The sequence below is a fragment of the Echinops telfairi genome, unplaced genomic scaffold (assembly GCF_000313985.2).
Source record: "Echinops telfairi isolate 266 unplaced genomic scaffold, ASM31398v2 ScPeMD7_3509;HRSCAF=4178, whole genome shotgun sequence".
NCBI lineage: Eukaryota > Metazoa > Chordata > Mammalia > Afrosoricida > Tenrecidae > Echinops > Echinops telfairi.
In genome coordinates, this window is record NW_022107407.1 from 14,467,069 (window position 1) to 14,492,222 (window position 25,154).

The following is a 25,154-nucleotide window of genomic DNA, read 5'->3' on the forward strand; positions in this document are numbered from 1 at the left end:
TTAACAGTTTGAGTCAGACTAGAAATGCATGAAAATTAATTTTCACATTCGGTGAGTAACTGTTTGGTTGAAGGACTAGGTAAACCAGTCCCACTGGATTGTCATAAATGTGTGAACTCTCAGGACATAATCAAACTGATCACTTCTCAGGAATCTGTATGAAAGCCAACTGATAGTTTGTCCTGAATCAATACTGGTCTATAAATTGTTTACCTTAAATAGTTGTTGCTTCAAATTATCTCTCTAAAACAGCGGTTCTCAACCTGGGGGTCTCACCCCTTTTGCAGGTTGAACGACCCTTTCACAGGGGCCACCCAATTCATAACAGTAGCAAAATTACAGTGATGAAGTAGCGATAAAATAATTTCATGGTTGGGGGTCACCAGAACATGAGGAACTGTATTAAAGGGCCGTGGCATTAGGAAGGTTGAGAACCACTGCTCTAAAATGTTAGTCGTAAATGGAAGAAAAAAAATGGATTTGCCAAGATACTACGCATCTTGTACATATAAGCATACATTGAGTTCTTGCTTTCTGGTCAGATTATACCTGAATAAAAAAAAAGTTTATGAGTTTGAAATTGAATTTCCTTTTTCTCTGCTGACAAAAGGGAGAACTCAAATGTCATTAGTAACTAAGTGTTGCTATCAACAAAGAAACACTACACACAGTCATGAAGAATTGCCTGTTAAGACACTGTCTTCTAATTAAAATCAACTTAAACCAATTGACAAGAGAGTAAATGGCACACAGCAGTAACACAAAGGGAGAGGGCAGCACTTGGACAGTGGGCTGTTCTTAGAGGCTGGCCTTGTTGGTATGATTATTACAGTAATCATTCAAATCTACTTTGCTTTATTAGATTGAACAGAGACAGTTGTTAATTTAGTGAGTGTGTTTGTTTTGTGTCATAGCTGTTAGGTTCTGCTATGCTCATCTGTGCATAGTAGAAGTATGTTACTGTATTATTTTGTCTGCGAACTTTCAGAAGCAGACGGCCAGGCCTCTCCTGAGGGGCTCTGGGTGGAGGTAAATTTTGGCTTCAGTGGAATACTTACCATGCAAAATGTGTATTTGAACCATGCAAAATGTGTCTCAGTGAACAGTTAATCAGAAATATAAAAGAACATCGTATAGTACTGATAACAGGTTAAAACATCTAAACATGTTATGGAAAATGAGAGCCCTAAATTAACATCCTTAGTGTGGACTCCTATGTCTTAGATATGCTTTTTAAAAAATCTCTGTCAGTGATGGAGAATTACCCAAACATGGAGTTATGAAAAACAATCTAACCAAGATTTGAATCTCGAACACTACCCTCCAACATAACTAAGCAAGCTTCTTTGGGAGGGGGAACAACAATAACTCTTTCCATTATTTGTAGCCTAAAACTTTCAAGAACTGTGCAGAAGGGATGGGCCTGGAAAAGCATTTTGCCAATGGTGTAAAATATGCAAGATTTCTGAAGGACAATACTGAAAGGAGCCAGGGGCCATCTTTAATGGAGCTTCCATTAGCCCAATCAGGAAAATTTAACTACCCCTCTCTGTAAAAAAAATAAATAAATATATTTATATGTATATATAAAATAATGATTCTTTAAAAAATAGTTCATACTCAGTGTCAAAACTTTAAAAGTAAATTTTACCGTATTATTAATATTATATTTGGATTAATTTTAGTCAACTGAAAAAAGAATATTGCTGCTTTAAAACCGTGTTGTCATTTTCTGTACATGTAGAAGTGTGTCTATGCTAATGATATTTTACTTTCAAAATTTGCTCTCAAGGAATTTTGTCCATAAATTGAAAATATATTTTTCTAATTTAAGAGACAATATATTTATTTAAGAGAAATAATAAAGCATGTGAGCTTCCATACATCTAGCAATAAATGTCATTGCCCATGTAGTATAAAATCAATCAAATCTAAAAACAGCATGCATGAACTATAATTTATCTGGTCAGGAATTTTAAATTCCTGGGTTACTTTGCACATAGCTCAGATTAACAGGAGTTGTCAATCAATGAAAAAGACTTGCTTCGGAGGGTGTGAGAAGCCTGGTTAGGGATTCAGCAAGGGCAATGTAACCAAGAGAAATCACTGAAACCCAAATGAAGGCTGAGCATGATAGTGGGGCAAGAGGAAAGTAAAGGGAAATAGAGGAAAGAACTAGGGGACAAAGGGTATGTACAGAGGTTTTAAGACTGGAATGTACATATGTAAATATATTTATATAAGAGTGTGGGGAAACAGATCTACGTGCATATATTTATAGGTTTAGTATTAAGGCAGCAGATGGGCATTGGGCCTCCACTCAAACACTTACTCATTTCAAGAACACGTTGTTCTATTAAATTGGCATTCCAGGATGCACACCTTCCCAACATGACTGCTGAAGAAAAATGTGAGCAAAAGCAAAGATCACGTGAAGAAAGCTGATGGTGCCCGGGTAGCCAAAAGATATAACGTCTGGGGTCTTAAAGGCTTGAAGGTAAACAAGCGGCCATCTAGCTAGGAAGCATCAAAGCGCACATGGAAGAAGCACACCAGCCTGTCTGACCATGAAGTGTAGAAGGGATCAGTTATCAGACATCAAAGAACTGAAAATTAGATCAGTGGGTGCCCGCTTTACTGACACAATCACTGAAGACAAATGTGTGCATAAGCAAATGTGGTGAAGAGAGCTAATGGTGCCCGGCTATCAAAAGAGATAGCATCTGGGGTCTTAAAGCCTTGAAGATAAACAAGCAGCCAACTACCTCAGAAGCAACAAAACCCACATGGAAGAAGCACAGCAGCATGCGTGACCACGAGCTGTCGAAGGGATCAGGTATCAAGCATCAAAGAACAAAATATACTTATTTACCCTGAGAATCAAACATATCTCTGGAATGCAATGATATATATTCTTATATGAAAGAAACAGCAACCGTAAAGGGCAATGAGTTAGAAAACTTTTTTGTTGAGCTCCTGGATACACGTACATATCACTATTTCACATAAAGAGCCTTTATCAATGCCAACAACTTCTTATAGGACAGCTGTTAAAGTTGTTGGTTGTGCAAAGAACCCACATATGTAGGATCAGATATTTAGATTTCTTGGAAAATATTATTAAAATATTTAGTTAAATAATACATGAATTAGTTTATCTCAAGAATTTTTAGCTATATGGCTTTTTGGTTACTTTTGATAATGGTCTGCAGTTAACTCTATGTTTTTTTATTAAAAATAAATGAACTTGCTATGTGCACATTAACGTGACTACACTAGGCCCTAAATGTAGTCACTTATGTTAAATTCCAGGTTAGCAAACTAGGTTCTAATTTTCAAGTTAGTGTTTATACCTAAACTTCCTTTAACCATATCCAAAATCAATCAGTGCCTTTTTATTCTAAATAAGGATGGAAATGCAGTCCAAAATTTGCCAATGCAGCTTCCTTTTTCCTGCCTGGCCATACTACAAAACTACTTTCTCTCTGCAAGGCTTTTCAGAACTCTTGTCTGACTACCATGCCAGATGTTCCTTGATTCACGAATGGAGAAATGAAGCTTTCGACTTCTTACATACATTTCTCAGTGAAAAAGATACCATTTATGCTTGCAAATGGAAATGCTAGACATCTATTCTTGCCTTTGCTTACTCTGGCTTCTCCTTTGGATGTAAATGAGCAATGGCTTTTGGAACCTAACCCCAATCCAGATAGAAACAATCTGCTTTTATTTATTTATAAAGTAACTGCTTTTGCAAAGAGTGACATGAATGTCACTCAGAGAACCTTATCTATTTATAGACAAGGTGGAAGTTTGGTGACATTAAAGAAGTTTTACAGAATCTAGATTTCTATTCGGTGAGGGCCCTCTTTTTATTAAGAGCCCCCCCGAAATAAATCATACATGATAACTTATTTTTCACCCTATACCAAAGCAATGGGATTGTTTTTATTTTTAATGTGAACAGATGGCTTAGGATAGTTGGATTGAAAAAGAAAGCTTCAGGGAAGAAGGGAGAATTAGGACATATATTCATTTCACAAACACATATTGCAGACTATTGTATACACTTGGTGTTGATGCAGGATCACTTTTCTAAAACAGAAATAGTGAACCAATTATAGATGGACTTGAAGCAGCTGTTCAGCATGCTTCAAGACCTCTTGAAAGAATGACTCTTCCATAAGAATTCAGGGTTAAATTCAGATGATCAGTGTATATGATTTATATTTCTGATATAACTTCATTTACAGTAAAAGTATCACAATTACTTTCCTCATTTTATGTCTTTTATCTTTGTAAAATAAAAATTTTAGAATTAAGTAAACTCAAATTATAGTGAAGACTCAACTATTCAGAGTAGCTTAAAGCAAGAAAATAGAGCTCACAGAAAGATAACAAGCATAGCTTAATTCTATCTCTGCATGCAAAAGCTTTCTTTAAATGTTTTATATTCTTCATTGTAACATCTTGTTCTCAAATTATTATCTGAATTAATGTGCTCAGTGAAACCAAATACATTGCCATCAAATCAATTACTACTAATAGTAACCCTATAGGACCTAGTAGAACTGCCCACTCTTGGTTTCAAATAATGTAAACCCTTATGAATGGAGGGAGTCTCTTCTTGTTCCTGAGGAGCAGCTGGTAGATTCTAATTGCTGACCTATTATACCACCAGGCTTCCTTGAACTAACATGCTATTTATTTATTTGTAACAGGGGAAAACGTTCTCAATTAAAAGTTCATTGTCCGAGATACTTCTCTGTTTTGAACTATTTTAAGCCCATGTATTGTTATTTTGTAAGAAAAAGTAAATAGCAAAATATACATCTAATGTATGCCTAACAATATTTTATTTCTATAACTGACCATTCAGGTAAGTCAAACTTAGAAAGGTTTCCATTTGGGGATGGAGTAGGTTATTAAGATGCTGAACGAGAAGTCTTCGATATCTGTTTGAGCTTAATGAATACCCAAAGATAAGTGTATAGACAAGGGCTGGAAACGTGTGGGAAGCACAGAAGAGTCAAGAAATAGGAAAGGGGCAAAAACCAGAAGGAACAAGAAGGCAGGGAGAGAGGAAATTGTTTTCAAGTTTCCTTTCACACATCATCGGCGTAAAAATAGATTCTCGTAACTTTGAAAATAAAGATCGTAGACTTTGAAGACATGCACACAGTTTTAATATTTATAAGGAACATATGCTATGAAAGAAATCCCTTGACTAACTAGCCCTCAGTAGTCATTTCAGCTTGGAAATATATTTTACAAAGAAGATTTTTATATGAAAATTCCAATTGAATGTAGTTTAAAAGATAATGTTATTTCTCGATTTGAATTTAAGTACCATTTGAAGGGTTGGTAGCTTTTTGTTTCTCTGCCACAAGAGAATTTCTAAATTCGTTTCTTTTTATATTACAGGCTTTTCTATATCAAACTGCTAGTGATGCTTAGATGTGTTTGGTACAAAGGCTAGGGTTCACATTCTCAGTCCAATGAGATTATGCCTTTGAATCATCCAATCGAAAGGCTTGGCAATGAGTAGCTTCCACTATGTAGCTAAAATGGTAAAACAAAGAGTGTGGTCAGTGTTAGAGCAGAGAAGTCCTCAAAGTCCAAGTATTATAAGCAGCTGCTTATGGGGACCTTCCTACAACCTCAATGCATATTGCTTGGTATATTGTCCCACACCATTTTAGAAATATTTTTAAATTATTTAAGTAATTATCTTCTCCCACTTGACTCATCCCAATGTTGGCTAATTAGTTCACCCAGACACAACACTTTGTTCTTAATCTAAACTAAAGGGGCTGCTTAGCCTATGGTCAAGCCATCTCCAACAATGATGGTCACCTCCTGTTTTCTTCGGGAAGTTTCTACATCAACTTACTCCTAACATTCATCAACCCATAGCCACTTATATTGTCTACAAGGCAGAAAGAAACTAAAACATTGTCAACTGGTTTAAGCCGCAAGTCGAAAAGCAAAAATCTGATGGTTATTTAAAACTCTTTTCATAATCCTCTATTTTTTGACAGACATTTCTTCTACGCAGGGTGCAAACAGGTCCTATAAGTACCTGGAATCCAAAAAGAAATCTAAAACTCAGTTACTTTTTATAAATCTGAATATTTTATATTTTACATGTTTTTAAAGAAACGAATTATCCAAACTGATAACACTGAGTTACTTCCAATAAAATAAAGCAAAAAATAATGAACATTTAAGAAATTATTTAAAATAATCAAGGACATCTATGGCACTTTGTTTTATCCTCTGCAAGAGGTGTTAAGAACGATAAGCACAAGGCCTTGTTAGATCGGGCAGTCCTTTAGGAACTGTCAGAGTAAGATTTAATAATCTTTAGAAAATCTCTCCCAAGTAAACTCATATGCCAGAGGATTTCCAAATTGTTGTTTATTCTGAAATAACTAGAGTCTCATTTAAGCACGTTGACTTTAACTTAACTTGTGTTTTTTTCCAAAATGTTTCTCTAGCAGCCTTAAAAAATGTATTGCTCTAATGGTGTTATACTGATCAAATGTTCACGCACATTTTTCTTGTTGCAGTAACCAAGAAAAACATATTACATGGGTTTGCAGGGTCTTTTCAATCTAGCGTTCACTAGCATAGCTGCTCAGGAAAGAAACGGAGCCTCAGTCTTGTAGCGGTTACAAGAGGGGCTGCCAGCTGCATGATCAGCAGTTTTAAACCACCGGCAAGTCCGCAAGAGGGACTGGGCTTTCTACTACCCTGGACAGTTACAGTCTTGGAATCCCACAGGGGGTCGCTGTGAGTCAGCAGTGACTTGATGGCGGTGAGCACTGATACTTAAGAAAGATGAAGGAAAAGGGGGGGGGGGGCGCAAAAAAACAGATAATTCCTGAAAATTCTCATTTACTACACATATACCTTAAGTTCAATTTATCAAGCCATATATTTACCACCTATGTATACTCACAAATTGTAAATCATCTAAGTTCAAAAGAGCTAAAAACAAACAAATGACCGTATTCCTGTTAGAATGGGTCAAAGAGGGCTGGGGTGAATCAATCCCTCATTGGAGAAAGTAGACCACCACAGTAAGCAGAGCACTGCAGCCCAGCCCACTGCTGCAGTCTCAGAACCAGTATTAAGAGAGATTTACATGGTGAGTATATAGCAAGGAGTGCATTTCAAAAGTTCTTCCACTCTTAAGCTCCTAGACTTTTCCAAGACCATCTGTACAAAGGAGTTGCTCTTTGTCTCTTGAATCTTCCCCAAAGGAGTTTAAGGATTAAATGTGAACACATACAAATGCCACCGCACATTATCTTCCCTTTGTTATAAAATGCCTTGGAAATGATTTATAATTGGTAATCTAGACATCTATATAATTGAACTAATTTTTGGAATTTCAAATGTTGTCAAATATCCTGAGAATTATAAGATAAAACTATTTTTTCATCGTCCTGGAGCATATCCAGCGTTGAATAATGCCATATTCAAGGAGATTAGTAGAACTTAGGACCCAAGGAAACATCTTTAAGAACAATATAAATTTGTTTAAAGTATTCTAACAAATTCTTAGAGATAAATGTCAGATTAATTGCTACCAGAGCCTGTCTTTCTGATCGTTCACCAAGTTTATCCTTCAGAAATAAGAGCACACCGATACTCTGCCAATTCGTATTTCAACTTCAGTTGTGCTCTTAAAAATTGGCTCCTTAAGATGAAGGCTCTTCTGCATAGAATTTAAATTAAATCTGCAATTGATAATGTGAATTTCAGAGTTTCTGATCTATCTATCACTTCTTGTTTGAGGTTCCAACCTTTCTCATTCGACTCTGTAATGTTTATTATCCTTTCAAGGTCCGTTCATTTTGAAAACATACTAAGTACACCTTTCATTGATCCTTTAGCAATAAAGAAGACATGATTTTGAAGTATTCTTCATTCAATTTGCCATACTTCTAAGTAGATTTAGGGATAGGGAAAGAGGGCACCTTTCATTTTTATGGCAATCTACATGACAAAAAGTGTTATTGTTTTGGTATAGAAAACAGAATAGGTAAAGTTTGCCTTTAAAATTTGCAAATATTGAGTACATTCGCTCTTATCTTGAGGTCCTAAGCAACTTCTCATAGCCTCTCCCTACACAGATTTAGCCACGTCTTATGTTAAACTACATAAAATAGAAGAGATCCTTTAGATCTACATAAATCTTCAGAGGAAAAAAACACTAGTAAGTTAGTCAACAGTTACTAAGTTAGTCATTTATTAGTGTGAGCACTTTGACCTTAACACTTGTATCAAATTTTAAATTTCAAAGTAATTTTTTCACAGAATATAAAGGAAGAGAGTACAATATAGCAGACATTGCTATTGAGCTCAATAGCAACATGACTGATTTCAAGTGAAAAGATCACCAATGAGATAGAGCTATGAAATATTCAAGTTCTATGAAAGGTATTTTGGAATATTCAATCATTGCCTTCTGGGGTTGACAGTCTGTTCTACTTGCACTTATTATATATTTGATAACATCATGCAGAAAGGGAAGAAGCAGTGAAGAGTTCAACACTAAAGTATAGTTATTTAAATTAATAGTTAACTGAAGAAGGGGTATACATCTTTCTAAAAGGAGAATCTTAGCTATGCACATTGACAAAATAAAATATTCTGAAGCTAGAAAATGAAGGAAACTCATTGCCATCGAGTCAACGCCTACTCATAGTGATGCTGTAGGCAGGGAGAGCTGCCCTGTGGGGTCTGAGACTGCGGTTCTTTACAAGAGTTGAGAGCTCCCTTTTCTCCTGTGGAGTGGGCGGTGCTTTAGAACTACTGACCGTGAGTTAGAGGCCAACTCATAACCACTATACTACCAGAGTTCCTTATGAAGATTCAAAAAAATAAGGTGAACTATTCTATAATGATGGTAAGACACCATATAAAAAAATTAAAATTTAAGGAGCAAATAGAGTAGGCAATTGAGGATTTCACATAATAACCACACAAAACTCATTTGTCTATTTTCCTGTTTGTGGTTGTTGTTATTATTCCATTAAATGCAGCTATGCATATACTTACAAATTCACTTTCTTTAGAGAATAACTTTTTTTTAAAAAGTTCTATGGATATTTCTTTTTTTTAAATCATTTTATTAGGGGCTCATACAACTCTTATCACAATCCATACATACATCAATTGTGTAAAGCACATTTGTACATTCATTGCCCTCATCATTCTCAAAACGTTTGCTCTCCATTTAAGCCCCTGGCATCAGCTCCTCATTTTCCCCTCCTTCCCCACTTATGAACCCTTATAATTTATAAATTGTTATTTTATCATGTCTTGCACTGTCCGACATCTCCCTTCACCCACTTTTCTGTTGTCCATGCCCCAGGGAAGAGGTTATATGCAGATCCTTGTAATTGGTTCCCCCTTTCCACCCCACCCTCCCTCCACCCTCCCAGTATCACCACTGTCACCACTGGTCCTGAAGGGATCATCCGTCTTGGATTCCCTGTGTTTCCAGTTCCTATCTGTACCAGTGTACATCCTCTGATCTAGCCAGGTTTGTAAGGTAGAATTGGCATCATGATAACTTTTTACTTTAGTCAGTACTCAATTTTTTGAAGACATGCCATCCCCAACAGGATCAAGCACCTGTTCCTTCTGGTTAAGAGACTTCTGCACAAGCACATAGGAGAGCTGCTTCTGCAAATGATTATTTCTGCACCAAGTTGAGACTCTCGCATGTGGACCTTGATGTCTCAGTGAGTTTGCCTTGGGCTGCTAACCAGAAGGTCCGCAGTTCAAAATCACCCGTAAGGCTTTCCACTCTCACAAAGCGTTGTTAGAGCCTCTGAAACACATAGGCTAGCTCTACCCTGTCCTAAAGGGTCGCTGTCAGTCCGAATTGACTTGATGGTCTTTACTTTGTTTTTGTTTGTTTGTTTTTGATATACACAATGTAGATTTACTCATCTTTTCACAAAGAATAAGCCTAATTTTGGGTGCTCCACTTTTCCTTTCCCATCCCTGCTGTCACAGCTGCAAGTTAAATTTTCCAGAAATAATGGGGGAGAGAAATAGCTGGTCTCCTGTGGCTTCCCTCTTGCCATGCGGTAGAGGGCAAGCATGCCTCCTCACATGTCCTTCCATCCTCCATCTGACGTCCTCCCCTGCTGACCCAGGCACAGCGCTGCACTTCTATCCTGAGCATTGCCCCACCCTCTCCAACTTCACAGAGAAAACTCCGAGCAACGGGGTTTATTTGGGAAGTGAGTAGGTTACCACAATCAGGATCAATGAGAGCAAGGACACAGTCCCTAGTCCCCAGCAACACCAGCCCTCAGACAGCAGCCACGCCTCTTCCACTCCTCAGTCTTGCAGCCTTGTTCATTGCTTCTGAGGACCCGGAATCCTGCCTGTCACTGCCTCACCTGCCCACACCTTCTGTCCTGTCCCATGGTTTCCTTGCCTCAGCCTCTGGTCTCAGCGGGGCTCCTTGACGCTGGACCACAGTCTCAGGTGTCTCTGGTCTTTGCCTCCGACACTTCAGACATCTCAACTGTGTTCTTCTTCTGTTGGTGCTGGGATTGTTGATACAGCTCTAGAGAGAGAACTGTGCAATGGTGGTGTTTTCTGTGTCCGTTTGTGACCATACCCCCTAGGGAACACAGGGTACGACACCCTCTACTGAGATCCAGACTTCATCCCAATTTTCTCTTGTCCATCAGCAAAGCAGAGAACACCCTCCCAAATAGGATTATAGCCACATGCACAGAGGCCAGAATTATCATTATACTTATATAATTGTGTATGATTATAATTGTACACAGGAATTATGGCTAGAAGGGTCATGTCAATTGACTGCATCTCAAATTTGTTCTTAAATATCCTTGTTCCTTACTCAGTAATGCTTTATTAAATTCTTACCTATTTGATTTTGAGCATAAGATGCTGTTGATTAATGCAAACATTGATACATGATCATGATATGTCACTACTCTGGGTGGTCATTTGGGGGGAAACTAACAAAACTCTCTAATGGTCCATTTATTATGTTATCACTTCTCACTTGTAAAATTTAGTTCAATAGCTTTCAGTTCACTGTTTTTTCTTTAAAAATAACCAGAAGTCACTATATTTGCTAAAGAAGTGTTTTTAAAGTGTTAGTATATTTAACTTAACTACTTATCAATAGTGTTTTAGCTGCATGCCTAAGAGTGATGGACAGCTTTAGAAAAACCGAGAACTTAAGAGTGCTGACTCTATTTTAGCATATTTATTCAGAGTCTGCAGTTATAGAAATTTGCTATAAGAATAGAAGAAGCACGGACTAAGGGGCTGGGCTCTGGATATTTTCTACCAATTATGAGTGTGTAAGTATGGACAGATTGCTCACTAACCTCTCTCTGCTCCAGCTCAGGAATGCTGGTGGCTCAGCGGGGCAGGTGCTGGACTGGGAACCAAAAGATCAGCAGCGCAAACTCATTAGCTGTACTGCAAACAAAAGATGAGACTCTGCTCTCACAGAGATGGAACGTCTCAGAAACCCCAAGAAACACTTCTCTTCTGTCTTAGAGGGACACCATAAATTGGAATGATTCAACAACGGCTAGTGGGTGGTATTCATTAGATTCTTTCCCATCGAATGGGGCAATGAATTACATATCACATAAAACTCCAAAGCACTGAAAATGTTTAAGGTGCAGTAACATGATATATAGTATACTATCTTACTATTATATAGGCACAAACGGACATATCGCTTACAGAAAACAATGCATTTTTGCACATCTGATGTTTTTCTCAAAACACTCCTCTGAGGTAGGTATCAGAAGAATTTGTATTTCAGTTTTTATAAATATATAAAGCTAATCAATTCAGCCAATCTCTCATCACTTACTGCTGCAGTGCAGAGACTGGAACACAGAGCCTACCGATGTGGCTCCTTTCTTCCTTTTCCTCAAGGTTGATTTCTGCTTGATGTGACACAATTTTCATCAATTCTGATATTTGTTTTGATTTTCAGGTATTTTGTAGTCTATTTTCTAAAAGAAGACATCAATCTAGTCGTAGGGTCTGATAACTATCCATTTTTCCCCCTTAGGTAGCATGCTAATAAAAAAAGTGAACATGTGAGTGAATTTTATTAATATACAGAAATTGGAATTATGTTTTGAGAAAAGACCAGTTTTTCTAACTATTTTGTTTGCAGCATAAAAGTAGGAAAAACAGTATCTCTCATTTTATCTTCCTCATAGAAAATATAGGTAACCTTGCCTTTCTATTTCACACATTTTGGTGAAGATGTAATGCAAATAAAAGTTCTTTGCATATTACAAAAGTATTATACTGGTATAAGAAATTACTATTCAGATGATGATTTCTAACATTCAAGTATTTTTGCATTACAGGCTTTCCTCATTCAAAATTTAGGAATTTTATATATTTTGTTTAGGTTACTGATATTTTGCCATGTAAAGTTCACTATAAAGTTCACCCAATAATAAAGAAGTATTTCCTTCATAAAGCAGGAACTTGATAAGCACATATAACAAACTGCTTCTACCCTTTTTGTTTTTGTTTTTAATAAAGAAAATTGTATAATGGAGGTAATTGCTGAGGACAAAATGAACTATGGAATAGGTAGTAGAAGAAGATGGTGCGGATTCCAGCCACAGTCCCCTGATCAGCTACAGAAATTAGGAATGTGATATTTTGAGTAACTCTTATGTGTTTGTACGCATAAAATACTCTTGCTCTGTTCACTTCTAAAATTATCATTAAAAGGGGGTTGGTGCACTTCCGTAGTACACATTAGTGGTATCATGCTTTGCGCAAGCATGGTTTCACTATTGTCTTGATCTGAAGATTATGTCTGTGTACAATCCTAAAGTTGACATGGGGTGGTCTTTAATGGTTCGATTCTATGTCAACTCAGTGTATCTAGGTGGAAGTAGGGGTGGAACCCAACTATCTATCAGGTTGAAGCCTGAAGACAAATCCTGGGAGGTGTGGCCTTTTGTATAAGAGAGGTCCTTAGTAGAACCTAGCTCTCTAGTGCCTTCACCTTCTGCTGGATCTGTATCCTACATTTGATTCTTCTATCTCTTGTTTTATCACCTGCAGATCACAGGAGTCATCAGCGGACTGCCAACATTGGATTCACTCAACTGAAGTCGCATTCATTTAGTTCTGCACACGGCAGCCTCTGGCACGTCCTCCTTCCTCTTTGTCAGCTCCTTCCAGTACAGAGTCAGGAGAAGCCTCCAGTGTATCCCTACCTACAGACTTGAACAAGTACAGAGTCAGGAGAAGCTTCCAGTGTATCCCTACCTACAGACTTGAACAAGACTGGTCGTATGTACTCCTACAAGGGAGAAAGCCAGTTCTTGATACAAACTTCTTTCTATACACAACCCAAGTGTCACTGGTTTCGCTTCTATACAGCCTAACACAACACTGTTCATGCTTTCTAAAACCACAAAATGTAATTTAAAAGCCTATGTACATAACTCAAAGTATGCCATACCAACCACACATACACACACACACACACAAATATGGTCTTAAAAAATGCGGAAAATTGAATTAAATTATAATGAAAAATTTCCACAAATGTATTGCATAACCCTCCTATGTTTGTATGTAAGTATGTATCTATGTATCTATCTATCTCTCAATCCTCTATTCCTCCAATGATAGAATCATCTCACCCTACCCACAACAAAACAAAACAAAACACCCTCACTGCTATCTAGCTGATACCATTTCACAATGGTTCTATAAGACATATTAGCCCTGTTGATTTCTGAGAAGGTAACTCTGTATGGGGGCAGAAAGCTTCATCTTTCTCCCACAGAAGACCTGGTGGTTTTGAACTACTGACCTTGCTGTTAGCAGTCCAATACATAATAAGTGCACCACAAGAGCTCCTCCAGATTGGCCAAAGATAGGCAAAGCTGCATATGCATGCCCATCTCACTGCCATCAAGTTGATTCTGACTCAAGGTGGCACCATTGCATTGAGTAGAAATGCTACCGAGAGTTTCCAAGTTTATAGTTACCAATAGCAGTGAGATTATTTACATTTTACTTTTAAGCAGCAGATGGTCACCGGTGGTTTCTAGTCAAGAATGCAGAGACACAAAAGAGAATGATGCTTAAACTACGTGACACACTCCATTCGCGGACATTGAATCAATGCTAACTCATGCAGACCCAATCAGACAGGGTGAAATTGTCCCTGTGAGTTTCTGGGGCTATAACTCCTTAGGGAGTAGAAGGCCCTGTCTTTCTTGTGAGTATCTATTGGTAGTTTGAACTTCGGACTTTATGGATTGCAGCGCAACTCATAACCACTATGCTGCCAGTACTCCTCTAAGAACATGAACAGAACAAAAACATGCATTCTCAATAATAAGACTACACTGGAACCACAATATTCAGTAATTCAAATAAAATCTATACTTTATCTAATGGCATTAAATGTTGTCTACAGCAGCTCTTAAATTTTCTTTTCTTTTCTTTTTTTAAGTGGAATCATCAATGATTGGCATCCTACTGAGGGGTGCATGCTGGTACATGCACATTCCTTTTCTGCACAGATGGAGTCTGACAGGTGCACTTACATACTTCATACGAGCAGTAAATTAATGTGTAAAGGACAAAACATCTAAGAATTTAAATACCTAAGCTGCCAAATTTGAGCTACTACAAAGGGCTGCCTGAGTTCTAAACCCACAACACGGTACAGTAAAAATACAGCAAAGCTATTTTATCATAATGTAATGTGAAAGCCACTCCATTTCAAGTACTCTTTTATGTGATTGAAGAAGAAAGTGATTGCATTTTGAGCAGTAATATCTCTCTTTGAAACTATTTAGCTGGGACTACTCTTATTCTGCAAACTGTTTGTAAATATTAGAAATAACTTGATTCATTTAAATGAACACACTCACTTGATGATAGAAGTAACGGTTATATTTTACATTTTCCTGCCTAGTTAGTCAGTCAAAGCTATAATGGGTCAATGACAGTCACAAATTTTGTTCATTCCTTGAATTATAATAGAAACACAGTAGACAATAACCAAGTAGACAGTCACCAGCATGGCATGGCCCAAACAAGTAAAAGATTATTAGTCACAGATCAATGTGGTTCAGAAGTTTCTAAGGAGAATACGTTTTCATAAAAGAGAAGGAAAAGGGGCTATTAAATACTAGAATCTGCTCGTTTTCAAGCATCACATACTGGGTAAGATCTGTACTGTCTGTGAGAGCTTGTCTGATGTCTGGGGACTCATGAGAAATGTTTGAGGCAATTATGTAGAGAGAAGCACAGACTTCCAGGGCTGAGAGGAAATGTGGTGATAATCTAATCCAAAACTCTTTTACGGTGAGGAGAGTGAAGTCAAAATACAGTAAATGACTTCCTTGGAATTATTCTTCAAAAGTCTCAAAAATCCCTCCAATATGTAGCCTTTCCATATTTCAGTCTGAATTCTCTTATTCCATGAAATTTATACTTCTAAAATGCAGCTCAGCACAGTCTACCATGAGTATTTATTTGAAAAGGCAAATTTACTCAAAACCATTACTTTGGAGTCTTAAATCTACTGTTAGTTATGAAGTTTAATCGTCCATTTTATGGTTACATGCTTTTAACTTTTAACTTAGAAAAATGTTTCATTGGAACATAAAAATTCAAAAATTTAAAGCCTATATGTATATTTAGAGAGAGAGCATCTGAAAGCATAATCCATATCTATCTATATGTATATATATAGGCATTAATACATATATATGTGGATTATGCTTTTAGCAGCTACCAGTGGTTCTCAACCTGGTGGGTCGCAACCACTTTGGGAATCGAACGACCCTTTTACAGAGGTCACCCAATTCATAACAGTAGCAAAATTACAGTTATGAAGTAGCAATGAAAATAATTTTTATGGTTGAGGGGTCACCACCACATGAGGAACTGTATGAAAGGGTCGTAGCATTGGGAAGGTTGAGAACCACCTAGCTAACCACAAGGCCAGTCCCTTGGGGGGAAGGGTATATATGTTTCATATATATGAGATATGCATGTATATATCTCACATCACAGGTTAGAAGAATATGGACAAACACACATGTACACAAACACAAACAATATTCTCTCAAATATATACATTCAGACATTCACATGAACATAACACATACATATGTACATGTATGTAAGTAAATCTACAACGTCCTAAAGGAGTCCTGGCAATGCAGTAGGTTGAACTTTCAGCTGATAGTCACAAGGTTGGCATTTTGAACCCATCAGCAATTATGCAGGAGAAAGATGAGGAATTCTACTCCGATAAAGATTTATAAACCTGGAATCCAAAAGGGGCAGTTCTACTCTGTCTTATAAGGTTGCTGAGTGGAAATCATCATGATGGAAGTCCATTATATTATAATAATATACGTCTAATATAGGTTCCTGAAGTATATGACATATGTTTAGGCAATGTTCATCAACCCATACAGCTATGGTTCTAATGGTATGCACTGTATGATGACTACAATATTAAAATTTCGATACGCACATGGCTCATAATAAAAATAGGAACTACACTGCAATCTAGATAAAAACATTACTATTTTATAAGTATATTGCACTGTTAAAATGTTTTAATGTACCAGGAATAACTCCTTTAATTTCTTATCCAGTGTTGTTATGCCTATGTGCTATAAAGTTGCTTCTGATTCATAGTGAGGCTATGCACAACAGAATCAAACATTTCTAAGTTCTGCCCCATCCTCAAAAATTTGCTGTGCTTCAGTAATTGGGTGAATCCATCGCCTTGACAGTGTTCTTCTGATTTGGCAAGCATGATGTCCTTTTCCAGGGACTGCTCTCTCCGAATACTATGTTAAAGTAGTGAGACAAAATCTCGCTAAACTCACTACTAAGAATCATTCTGACCTGGAAGGGATAGGCGGGATAAACAAGCCAGAAGAGAGAACAACAGGATGACAGTCCAGAGGGGACATGGGAGGAGGGGGGAGGCTGGGGAAAGGAAGTGGTTGTTAACAAACCCAGGGACAAGGGAACAAGTAATCCAAAATCAGTGGCAAGGCAGGAGTAGGAGGTCTGGCAGGGCTGGATCAAGGGCAGTGTAACCAAGAGGAATTCCTGAAACCCAAATGAAGGCTCCACATGATAGCGGGACAAGAAGAAAGTACAAAGAAATAGAGGAAAGAACTAGGAGGCCAAGGGCAGTTATAGAGATCTAAATTCAGGCATATACAGATGTAAATATATTTATATATGACGAGGGGAAAATAGATCTATGTACATATATTTATAGGTTTAGTATTAAGGAAACAGATTGACAGTTGGCCCCTACTCAAGTACTCCCTCAACACAAGAACACTTTGTTCTAACAATTCAGCAATCTGAGATGCTCACCTTCCTGGCATCCTTCTGAAGACAATGGGTGCACAAGCAAACGTGGTGAAGAAAGCTGATGGTGCCCAGCTATCAAAAGATATAGCATCTGAGGTTTTAAAGGCCTGAAGATAAACAGGAAGCCAACTAGCTGAGAAACAACAAAGCCCACATGGAAGAAGCACACCAGCCTGTGAGATCACAAGGTGTCAAAGGGATCAGGTATCAGGCATCAAAGAACAATGTGAATGAGGGGGAGTGCAGATTTGGGACCCAAGTCCCATCTGTGGGAAATTGGACATTCCCGTGCAGAAGGGCTGCGGGGAGAAGAGCCAGTCAGGGTGCAGGATAGCAACAATGAAACATACAATTTTCCTCTAGTTCTTGAATGCTTCCTCCCCGCCATTATCATGATCCCAATTCTACTTTACAAATCAGGCTAAACCAGAGGATGTACACTGGTATAGGTAGGAACTGGAAACACAGGAAATCCAGGACAGATGAATCCCTCAGGAACAGTGGTGAGAGTGGCGATACCAGGAGGCTGGAGGGAAGGTGAGGAAGAAAGGGGCACCAGACTACATGGATCTACATATAACCTCCTCCCTGGGGGACAGATAATGGAGAAGTGGGTAAAGGGAGACGTTGGACAATGTAAGATATGACAAAATAGCACTAATTTCTAAATTATCAAAGGTTCATGGGGGAGGGGGGAGCAGAGAGGGAGGGGAAATGGGGAGCTGATATCAAGGGCTCAAGTAGAAAGCAAATGTTTTGAGAATGATGAGGGAAACAAACAAACACAATAGAACTAAGTTCTTCTTTACATTAGCTTATTTTAATTTTGGAAGTCATTCGGCTGACCTGACATTTAGGCTAGGAAGATAAAACACTATGTTATATGTCAGTTCATTAACTTAGGAAAGGACAATTTTTTTACATTTGTACAGCCGAAAAATTAAGTTATAAAATATTTAGTAAATGCTATTGAGTTGGATGTTAATGAGTGATTCAGTAGTCAATGATAGCATATTTTCCCTCAGGATACTTCACCATTTTTTGCAGAAAAAAATATGCATTTATTGAAATGTGTCAAAGCCTGGTTAAGGTGTCATATCAAATTACCTAGCAAATTGTTTGGACTTAGTTATTCAGCTTAGGCTACAAATAGTTCATGGGAGTCCATGGAAATAGCTTTTTTTTCATTTCCTAAAAGTAAATAAAGCATTACCTAAAAGTATATGAAATAATTATTAAAATGTTTTCTTTTTCTTTTCTTTTTCAAACAAAGATTTTCCTTTAAAGCAAATCAATCTAAGAGTCTAAGAATGTTCTTGGCCAGACTCTTTCCAGGAGTAGATTGCTAGGTCTGTTCCTACAAAGCTACTGGGTGAGTTAGAATGCCAAACTTTTGGTTAGCAGCCAAGTGCTGCTAACCAGTTAGCCACTCGGATCCTTATTATGTGTAATGTAAATACACACTTTTGTACACATTTAAAAAAAATATCTTCTACTTTTTAGCTCAAAATCTCTTAGGATGGAAACCAATAAACCTTGTAATCTTCCCAGCATCATATTTAGGATAGAAGTGATTGTAAATTATTACATCGGAAGAGAATATAAATCCATTTATTCCTTCTTTCACCATGAGTTTAAAGAATAGTTCAAAATATTTCTAAGCCTTTCTTCTGGAGATGGATTAAATCACTGTCTACATGGAGAATATTTTATTTCATGCCCAAAAACAATTGTCTCTCTTGATAATTACAGGTATTTCCAATTCCACAAACCATGTATCCGAAATTCTATATTTTCCTGTCCATTTTCCTAACTCAGCTGGTTACTCTGGGATTAATTTGGTAATTGGTGTATACTTGCTGCTTTTACATTCAACTGACACATCTTGGTCTGAATCATGAGGCACAAAGACCTCAAGTTTCCAAGCTCTCTCTTCATGCCTTACCTTGATAGCCATACTAGTATATCACTTTTATACTACAGGTTTATGGAAACCATAAAACTCACCTTGTCTGGACAAACACTTTATCTTGTGGCAGACACTGATGATATCAAATAAGTCAGCCAAGTCTCAGATATCTACAAGCTCACATTTCATTGAAATATTTTAGGAAAATTTTTCCGTTTAGAATATAATATCTAAGTACAACAATGTGAAAGTAATGTGTATTGAAACACATTCTACAGCACTACTACATGGATGGATTCCTGTGCACTCATACTGTCTTATATTATTGCATGATCAATAAAACAGGAGTACCATATATACTCAAGTATAAACCGACCAAATATCAGCTGAAGCACCTAATTTTACCAAAATACTGCATGAAAAATGTGCTGAAAAACTCAGCTTATACATGAGTATATAGGTATAAAGCTTGCTGTAAATTCTTTGCTTTGTCCAAGATAATTTGACATCAACAGGGGTATCATACCCTTTCGATGTTCTCTTCTGAATTCAGCCTGGATTTCTGAACGTTCCTTTGCAATATACTCCTGCAACTATTTTTGAATTATCTTCAAGCACAAATAAACCAAAATGGAATTCAGACCTAAGAAAGACAGAGAAGATCCAAGTGGATGTCAGAAGGAAGTGTGAGATGAGCTCAGGAAGGCTGAGACGTTAAAGAGACTGGAATAAACGATGAAGTAAAAGAGCTGAACAGAACATTCCAACGGACATTTGGGAAGACAAAGGAAAGTGTTACGAATAACGTAGCACGATCTGGATTTAGAAATTTTTAAATAACTCCTCCACTTATCATTTCTAAATGTTAAAGAAGTGAAGAAAAAGCTCAAGCCTCAAGTTGTAATAATAAAGGACTCTTGGTATAATAGTGAATGATGCAGGAAGAGTGAAAAGAAGAAAGAAGGAATACAGTTATAGTACCAAAAAGTTTTGGATGGCATTCAGCCATTTCAAAGGGAGCATCTGACCAAAGACTGATGGTGTTGAAGCAACAAGCACAAACCACATTGCAAAAAAATCGGTATTTCAGGAATTATGGGATACCAACTGAAATGTTTCCACAAAAGAAGGGAGAACTGGAAGCACTCATGGGTCTAAGTTAAGACAGCTACCTGGCCAACCTATCAGAAGGAACCAGTCTGTTGTCCATTCCAAAGAACAGTGATCACCAAGAATGTGGACATTTGGGAACAGTAATAATTGAAAAACAGTAGCACAAAAACATGGAAATGCAAACCAAATTCTGAATAGGACTTGCCAAAAGAGATAACACTGCTGACATCAGAGGGATCCTGATTGAAATTAAAAATATCATAATGCTATTCACTTGTGTTTATTGATTAGGAAATGGTATGTGACTTGGTGGATCAAAACAAACTGTATACAACATTATTAATTTTACTTTAAGAAAAAAGTAAAGATTTTTATTCATTTAAAAAAAAGAGACCACTGAAAGTGATTTGGCACTCCTTTCTTAAAAGTACAACCTCATTTTCAGTGTTATATTTGACTTTTTGACCCATTTATCATTCTATGAAATAATTTTCTTTCTGAATTCAGATAACATTTTACCTACTGATTGTTTACTCCCATATTTTTATTCCTTCCGAAGGCTTATATGCACATGCACAAATCAAATTTTAAAATATTACGAAATAAGAACTGAGATTATCACAATGATTATATCAACATAATTTTATATTGATCTGCTTTTCAATTAAAATAAGTTTTTGTGGCACAGAGGTTGAAGTGCTCAGCAGAACCTCAAAGGTCAGTGATTAGAAACTATGAGTCACTCTGGGGAGCCTGGGGTGGGGTGGGGGGGCAATTCTACTCTGTCCCAAAGGGTTACTACAAACCAGAATCAACTCCACAGCAATGGAATTTTTTTCCCCTTTCAATTATTAATCAGTCAACCAGATGACATAAAGTGGAGTAGAAGTAATTACAGATACCTAATTCAATAATGATTTATTTCTCCCTTGTACAAGTTGACTTTAAATCACTGGATCACTTAATTTCCTCATTTTCTGTCAATTTTAAAATAATAACACTTGATATATACAACAGAAAGACTTAAACAAAATATAAACTTAATTTTTATTCCAAAATGCTTTGAGCACTTCAAAAAAAAAAAAACCTGATCATTTTATTCAGAGCCCACCTGGATCTTTCAAATTTTCTGCTATTGATCTTTATAACTAAAATTCTATTTATTGTAAAACTGAAATTATTTTATGTTACCGTAAGACACAAAAGAACAAACATTATATGAGACCACTTCAATAGAGGTTAATAAAAAATAAAACTATACAATAAAGACTTTTATACCAACAGGGGGAGAGGGTGATGGAGGGGAGATAAAGCAATAAGCTAGAGTTTGGGAAGTGTTGTGACTTGGGTGAACTGGAACACAGTAGTTCACAAGAGGTAAATGAAACAAGGGGCAGGTGATAGGTAAACGATTCGGGGGGTGATTAGTAGTTTAAAATGTAGAATACAAAGTTGACGATCTGAAATAAAACCCTGCCTCACTGACACTGTGGCTGCAACAATGAAGGTCGAACATGTGGGTGGGACAAGAAGAAAATAGAAGAAAGAACCAGGAAGCAAAGAACATTTATAGAGGTCTAAATACAGGCATGTACGTATGTCAATATATTTACTTAAAACGAGAGGAGAACCGATCTATGTACTTATATCTACATGTTAAGAATTAAGGTAGCAGATGGACGTTGGGCCTCGACTCAAGAACTCCATTAACACAGGAACACTTTAGTCTAATAATCCGGCATTCTGTGATGCTCACCTTCCCGACACGATTGCTGAAGACAAAATGGGTGCATAAGCAAATGTGGTAAGAAAGCAGATGGTGCCCTGTGATTAAAAGTTATAGTGTTTGGGGTCTTAAAGGCCTGAAGATATCTCAACAAGATAAACTTTGTTGAGAAGTAACAAAGTCCACATGGAAGAAACACACCAGCCTGTGTGATCATGAGGTGTCGACTGAATCAGGTATCAGGCATCTAACACCCAGAACAAAATCATACCAATGTGAATGGGGGTGTGTGTGGAGTGGAGACCCAAAGCCCATCTGTAGACAATTGGACGTCCCCTTACAGAAGGGTCACAAGGAAGAGATGAGCCAGTCACGGTGCAGTATAGCACCAATGAAACACACAACTTTCCTCTAGTTCTTTAATGCTCCCCCACACGCACACTATCATAACCTCAATTCTACCTTACAAATCGATTAGACCAGAGAATGCACACTGTTACAGATAAGAGCCCGCAACACAAGGAATTCAATATAGATAAACCCCTCAGGGCCAATGATGAGACTAGACATACCAGGAGGATAAGGGGAAGTTTGGGGAGAAAGGGGAAATTGATCACAAGGATCAATATAGGTATAACCCCCTCCCAAGGGGACGAACAACAGAAAAGTGGGTGAAGGGTAACAGAGACAATGTAAGATATGAAAAATATAATCTATAACTCACCAAAGATTCATGAGAGAGGAAGGGCAGGGAAGGGATGGGGAAACAGAGGAGCTGATATCAAGGGCTCAGGTAGAACAAAAATGGTTGAAAATGATGATGGCAACATATGATGGATGGATGGATGGATGGATGGATGGATGGATGGATGGATGGATGGATGGATGGATTGTAATAAGAGATGTAAGAGCCCCCAATAAAAATATTTAATAAAAGAAGAAAAAGAAAATATGTATTGTTTAACTGACTCCTAAGTGTCTTTGGGGCAAAATGTGTCTTAACACAGTCAGTACAAATAAGTTTGTTTTATTTTTCAAAGAATTTTTCCAAAGAATGCATTGAATTTTCCAAAGAATGTATTGCATTTGCTGTGAGAAAAGACAAATTTTATTTAAATAATTCCTACAAAAAATGGTATTGCCATAGGAGCTGACTGATTCTATGAACCTCAAATTTTATAATTCTCTATTGTTAATTTAATTATATCTTCCAATGAAAAATGATGAAGATTTTTTGAAGTTGAAATTTTGCTAGATTTTCCCTAACAATCCCATTGATTGTGGTACGAATGGGATCTATTTGGATATAGTAAAGTAAAAGCACATGGCAAAAATATCAGGGTTTTGATTTGAGTAAAATCAAAAGAAATGGGCTAGACAGACTTTAGAAAACAATAAAGGTTCATCATTCTTCATTTCACTCAATCCTACATATTCCCATGGAGAGTGGGAATCCTTCAGAATCCTAGAGTCAAAGAAAGAATACCACAAAAACCCTCATTATTATTTATCGTATTCTTGTATATGAGTTTATTAATCAAAGGGAGCACTCCAACAGTGCCCCCTTCAAATTCTCTGTGCCCATTCAAGCCTTCCATTAGTTTCAGAGCCTAAGTTTTGAGAATCTGGTTTGCAGAAGGTGATGGATGACACTAGGCGCCTAAGATACATTTATAGGTACTACATAGGAAGTAAGCCTCTAATGATCTCTCTCTATCCATAATTGATGGGTGAGAAGAAAGTGGTGTCTACACTAAATAGATCTGTCTCTGTCCACAATTGGAGAGGTGAGTACCGAAGATCAAGGGGATAACCCGGACTGGAACGGTTCAGACCTTGTCAGCTGATCCCCACTGATGGGCTAGATCTGGTTTCAACATTTTCTGTATTTTTGTTTTGTGTTTTTGTTTCTCTTTGTTCATATTAGGGTTTATCTCACAAGTGTTATGTAATTGGAAGTCATCCGCTGGAAATTTTGTGTTTTTCAGTGTATGAAATCCAGGATTGATGAACCTATAGGGATATCAAAGAATAAGGGTTACAGGGGGGTGGGGGATAGAATGGGGGATGGTGCATAAGAGAGACATGTCAAGGAGTCCAGGCAAAAAAAGAATGTTTGGTAACTGATTTTGGTAACAAATGTGCAAAACTGCTTGGCATTACTGAACTATGGAATATGATATATGTATTAACTCCCAATTAATTTTTAATGCTCTCACTTTCATTTTCCTGACTTCAATGTTCTTTACCTGGCAGAAGATAATGCACGTTCATACCCACCACCTGTGGTTTCCATATTCAGGACAATATTTCTACCTATACTTCTACAGTCCATTCTTGGAGTGGTATATTATAATTCTGCTCGAAATAAAGTTGGTATAATTTTATGTGCAATGCACTTTTCGAAGTTCTAATGAAATCTCTCTGCATTTACTTCCCCACAATTGTTAAAAATATCTATTCAGTGTTCAAGCTACTGTGTCACCAGATACTGTGGTTGGTAACTTGATATGTCCAACATCAATTAGTATTTCTCTTAAAGTGCGGGGAGATCAGTATTAATGAAAGGGAAAGATATAGCACCTGGGGTCTTAAAGGCTTGAAGGCAAACAAGCAGCCATCCAGCTGAGAAGCAACAAAGCCCACATGGATGAAGCACACCAGCCTGTGTGACCACAAGGTGTCAAAGGGATCAGGTAGCAAAGAACAAAAATTAATATCATTGTAAATGAGGGGGAGTGCAGATTGGGGACCCAAGACCCATCTATAAGCAACTGGACATCCCTTACAGAAGGGTTGCTGGGAGGAGCCGAGCCAGTCAGGGTAAAGTGTAGCAACAATGAAGCATACAACTTTCCACTAGTTTCTAAATGCTTCCTCCCCCCACTATCATGATCCCAATTCTATCTTACAAATATGGCTATACCAGAGGATGTACATTGGTACAGATAGGAACCGGAAACACAG

General features: G+C 37.3%; 1 protein-coding gene across 1 annotated transcript in view; it reads right to left on the minus strand.

The window, feature by feature from the left end:
* The window catches only part of SNTG2 (syntrophin gamma 2), a 442,011-nt gene that overhangs the window by 387,171 nt on the left and 29,686 nt on the right, over positions 1 to 25,154 (minus strand). The gene's annotated exons all lie outside the window — the stretch shown is intronic.